The sequence below is a fragment of the Sipha flava genome, unplaced genomic scaffold (assembly GCF_003268045.1).
Source record: "Sipha flava isolate LNK unplaced genomic scaffold, YSA_version1 299_pilon_pilon, whole genome shotgun sequence".
Lineage (NCBI taxonomy): Eukaryota > Metazoa > Arthropoda > Insecta > Hemiptera > Aphididae > Sipha > Sipha flava.
Window position 1 is genome coordinate 1,615,726 of NW_020272971.1, and position 6,258 is coordinate 1,621,983.

Consider the following 6,258-nt stretch of genomic DNA (forward strand, 5'->3'; position numbering starts at 1 on the left):
ATACGCATACCAAATTTTTATTCCGATAAATGTATATATAGAAACGCTTTAGGTGTTTTTTACAGTTGGAACTTGTTTCTCCGAGCAACTGAAGCCGAAAAACGTAAAACAAATTGTTGTTTTGTAATAAAAGAAATATTATTCTTATCGGAATATCGACGATTTTACTTATAGAAAGTAAAAGTATATATTTTCCCATATATTTTTGAATTTGAACATTTATTTTCATAATGCAACACAGAGAGAACTTACACTTAATAGTGTTTTTTGTAAATAAATGGTCTCTGGAAAACATGTTTTTGAATGTAAGTACTCGCTGAACTAGAGTGTATACATTAATTCTACACGATATGTAAACACATTACGTAAGCGATATAATTTTCATGTTCTTGAAACAATAATTCATAAGAAGAAGGAATGAATACGATTTATTTACATTTTATTTGATAAAAAAAATAAACAACTACGTATATTAGATTATGGTTCGAAAACATAACGCAAGCAGGGAACAGAACCGTAACCGAAAAGAACCGGTACTGGAACCGGGGTTAACCTTTAAAATGTAGGAACCGTAATTGAAACCGGAACCTTTATTTCCAAAAATGAAAAACCGTAACCGTAACCTTAATTATAAAAGGGTTAATTTAGATCAGTTTTTAGACTAGTAAAACTTTGGTAATGACTACTTTGTGTGTTCATTTATCGGTTCAGAAAAATAAAAATAAAATCTTTTTATGATTTTATTATTTTGTATTGTAAACTGTAACAGTGTAATCATTACACTATTACACTATTACACTGTAATGCATATAATAAGTAAATTTGTAATATTATTATAATTATTTTTGTAGGTTTATTAATATATTACAATTTACAATAACTATATCATCTATTTTGTCAATTAAGTATTAAATATAATTAATGTTTATAAAAAATGTGTAGCTACAACAGTAGCCAGTATTAACTTTGATTCTTAATTAAAATTAAATTTTAAAATAAAGATATTTATTTCATCAAGTCATAATATTTCACAATATTACAAAATATTTTACAAATTCTTACTATGAGTTGGAATAAAATAACAACCTAACTCAAAGAAATATAATAGGCTGATATATACATATATTTAATATATTTACAATTTTTTTTAACTACTCATAATACTTTCTATTTTCATGAAATGAAACAATTAAAATTTAAACAAGAATAAATGAATAATTTCATATTATTTTTTAATAATTCTCTAATAATCAGAATTAATTGAAATTAAACGGTTCTAGAACCCATACTCTTTTAAAAAAACAAAACCTAAACCGGAACCCTTAAAAAATTAATTGAATAACCAAAATCGAAAATAGAACCGACAGATCCTATAGGTTTCAGTCCCTGAGCACAAGTCTATATATTTACCAATAACTTTATGGTAAATGCTAAAGGGAGATACAGCAATCTACCTATTAGCAGGTAGTGTTGAAACGATTAATTTGGAAGATTCTTGTTATAATTTCCCTCACAAGGTTTTGAAGTTTGATTTTGAATTTGTTGAGTTTGAATTTGATTCTTTCCAGACTAAAAACAACTATTGTATTACTATTTGTATTTTTGTAATCATTGATTTAATAATCAAATCATTCTCTAGTTACAAATTCATCACGAATTACTGTCATACTATATTGTGGTTCATCAAACCGATTGAAACTTCCCCTCTCCCGGGCACAAATTCTACGATGGTGCAACGATACGTCCTCGTGACAAAACGCCTTACGAGCAGTGCTGATACGTCTAAAACAATTACTTAAGTTCAAAATACGAAATGATCATCCAATAAACTGTTTGTTTCAGAGCGTCCGTATTCAGGTATACGTGCACCGTTCTACTGCCAACAGTACTCTGATGTTCTACGAGTTTCCCTGTGCCAACACATAGAAAAATACTGCATTCTTCCGACCACCACGTTTTCACGTCGAGTTTTTCATCATTAAATTCTTATGTCATGTAACAGCACTGTTTTCAGTAGAGCACCAATACATTTTTCCATAAAGAAAATCTCTCAATGGGAACGCGATTCCAGGTTAAAAATAGTTTTTGCTGTATAAACTTTAAAAGGTAGAAGAAAAAAAAATCGAAAAAATTAATAGAATAGAAAAGAAAGGACGGACGAAGGAAAAATAAAAAATAAACGTCTCTACGTGTCTTGAAGAATTCATTTAAACGATTTTGTGCCGTTTGAGCAAAGGAGTTGCGCACGGGGAGAGACTAGAACACATTTCACAAGCATTGTCTCCGATCAGCTTTCATACGCGTTTGGTATTCCGAGACGATTTTTCCCTCGTCCTTGCCGTTCGGAATGGGGTTGGAATAATATCGTTATTGCCACCACGGGACGATTTCCCAGTTATAAATACGTAAAATATTCACTTAAGCCACGCGTCGCCATTACTACGGCCATTTAGAGCGCACCGCCGGTGAATAAATGATGGACGCCAAAATATTGCTTTGTAAAGAATTAATGGTATTCGGGTTCCGGTACGATTTACATGTGCCATCTGTGTAAGTCGGCTCGAGAATTGAAATCATAATCGAACTTTTGGTAAACGTCCAAGCGGTTTATCGTACTAACATCGTCACCATCCTAATTCAGCAACACCTGATCGACCGATCCGATCGTTCAATGTATGATCGGAATCGTACTGGTAGTATATTAAATTTTGACTTTTGTCATAACTGGACTAGCGAATTCTATCGAATTCCAAGTGAGTAGAGCTAACATGATATCACGTCAAACCCAACTGCAAAAAAAAATAATTCACAAACCGAGGTCTTACGAATTCATACCAATTACGTACTACTAAATGTTTGCATAATTGTTTTGGGTAAAATTCCAATCGAGCCGGGTTGGTGTAACGTCCGTAAACTAATCGAATATTTTGTACGGATAGGTCGGCCCGGTGCAGTTTGATATTGTGCGCGAAACACTATAACAAATTAATTTCACCGGAAGTTAAATTGAAAGCATTTTCGCGTATGACAGGGTTTTCGACCCATTTCGATAATAGCTCGATAAAATATCGTGATTCAAGCAAAAAATCACGTGATGTGTGGATCGTGTAATGTATAATGGCTATCGGAACGATTTGTGATTCACCACTGAAGTTGTGACAATTATTAGTGTACAATTAGATCAAACCTAAATGTTAATTCATCGTATTAAATTTTAAGCTTTTAAGTTTTGAATTCAGGAATTTTTAATTAACTCCGTCGCGTAACACCAAAACGTATTGTTCAATTGGTTTGCAAAAGTTGAATTAAAAATTTGTAATAGTTGTACACTTGAACCATATAACATTATGTAGTTTATTGAAAACAATCGTAACAATATTTTGTTTATAATTGTTTCCATTTCTAATATCATACCCCAACTAGACCAATAATTACTATCCGTCAATCAGTTTTGAGACGCTTTCCTCCTATTTCAATCAACCAATGTTTTTAATTGTTATTTGTGATATAATTACTATTCCATTAATAGTGAAATAATTTGATTAACAGTTACTTTACACGTACTGTACGATGTTATCTTATAGGACACATGTCATCATCCATTATCGATCACAGATAGTGTAGGTAGTGGATGGTCGGTACCGCTCTAATATGGTATATATTCCATGGAAATTTAATATTTTCATCTACAGCTCATGTGGCCGAAAATTAGTATCAAGAATATAGATTTACACTTGTGCAAAAGGTTTAATAATATTGTAAGACTGTAAAATATTTCCGTTCAAAATTTAATTTTCGTTTCGCGGTATTAATACGAGTTTCGACATTATGGTGGCGACACGTACGATGCAATAATATATTTTGATTAGCATACGATAATGATGGAAGCTTGTTTTTTTTTTTTTTTTTAATTATTAAATTATCTTTAAAATTTAATTTGCATTAATAAGATAAATATATTTAAACAAAATGGGATTAATATCCTTTTTAGTAGAAAACATTTTGAAAAAAAAAAGGAACGCTATAACATAACCAAATCAATAAACTATCTGATACGTGAAAATTAGTAAAAATTTCGATAGCAAATCAGTTACATTAATTATTAATACTAATACATAATCAATGATAATAGTTATTATTTTTTGAAATGATACATTAGACACATTTACGTAAGACACATTTACAAATGATAAATACACGTTCGTATGGGATCGATCATAAGATCCCCTTATGATTAGGTTGAAGTTTGGTATGTATGGTTTGCCAACTAAGTCTTAAATCCTGAAATGGCAGCTTAACTCCAATACACTATTTTCTAAGATAATATAATTGATTCATTATTAGAAAGGGATAGAAGCAATTGTTCGGAAAGGGCTAAGCCACAGCATGGCCCTCCGCCTACTTACACTTCTAGGGTTAAGACTCTCGTACAATCGTTCATATCGGAACACCGATTAAGTTCAGTAATGGTTCAGTATCGATTATCATAAAATCGAGTAAATAGTTGTTGAATTTTTAGTAAAACATTAATCGTAGACCGTAAAAGAAAAACATCACTCATTGCTATTGTAATGTCAAACAGACACAGTTCACACACTGTATATCATATTCTGTGCTGGAAAAGTGTATACTTGTTTTCGTTTTTTCTGCCAGATTGATTTATGTCCAGTGCTTTTCTCTACACACTTCATGTCCTTCAGCCGTCTACTGCAACTTAACGTCCAAGTGTACAATGCAATTGAAAATTCAAAATTAATTGTATAAGAAGTGTATTACATAGCGCACCCGTTGCATATATATCTCAGTGACGCTTTTTTTTACACTATTCTTGCTATGCTCATCTATTACTTTCTATAGTCTATTGATTTTACACTAATGTTTTTTTTCTCTCCCCCGAAACCCCCGAAACAAAAATTCAACAAAATCTTGGAAATCTTGTTAGGTTTCATTCAATAAGTTTTTTAATGCTAAAACAAGTAATTTTGTGTATTATAGCTTGGCATAATTATGCCAACTAAAAAATCAGCTCTTTTACTTAAGATTAAAAAAATCAGATGGTTTCCATCGATTTTCTTATAATTCAAATAATGATTTTAATGTGACGTAATTGATTGTTTTCGCTAAAAATATAAACCAATATTCGATTTAATCATTGAAGAGTTACTCTTATTAAAAATAAAAACTATGTTTAAAATGTTAAAAGGTATTATTTCAATAATAGTTGACATTAAATTCGTTTACATTACACGTTCGACTATTTTTTAAGTGATAATTATATGGGATATTCTGTATGAATAAGTAATAATACACCGAATCTTGAACAGAATATATTCTCGGTAATTAATTTCAAATGCGAGTATTTACTACTCGACAAAAAATATTTTATCTATTTTTATATTAGTTTATTGTTGCAAAATGAACACATTACCTGTATCATCAATACAACGAACAATGTCTTACTAATATTTTGTTCCAACCAATTCCAAAGTTGCATCGTTACATACTTAGACACTATAGACACTGAACTACTTTAATCGGTACGTTTCCATAGGTACGATATGTTTTTCAAAATTATAAGTGGAATAAATCTTACACGTGCTCGCGTATACGATATATTATGCGTGCGAGAATGTTTTATTTTATTTCGAAAGTTCCGAGCTTATTTGTTCGAAATTTATTTCGAGTCCGGATGAAGTATACGAGCTTTCAATTTAACAACTGCATGTTCGTACGAAATATTCACCATTCGATTTTCATTCGACTTATTGCTTCAGCGAACACTTTTTGTGTACATCGTACTTTTTGGTATTAGACTTCCAAACGTTAAATGTATATGTGTACACAAGGTATTTAGGAATACCTTCGTTTAACCAACCTGAAACGTAGTTCTTGTTTTTTTTTTTTTCCGTAAAACTTTATGTCGATTTCGTTTCAATGTCGAATTACAGAGACCCGGCCGTCAATATATAAACATCCAAAATAAGGAGAGAAAACGCTTTTGTTTGGTTTTGGGATCGTTGGAAATGTTGATATTTATTTTTTTATTTTTTATATATATATTTATATCGGACGTTTCGTATTGTTGCAGAAAGATAAATGGACCATCGTTTTGTGTATATATCATATATACAAGTCAAATATCGCAAAATCAACAACGTTCACAGTGATATGTACAATGCTTTACATGCCAATATATTGTTTGAATTAGGCTGACGGACGGTAAACGTTATTATTCGTCGACGTCAACACTTCCTACCG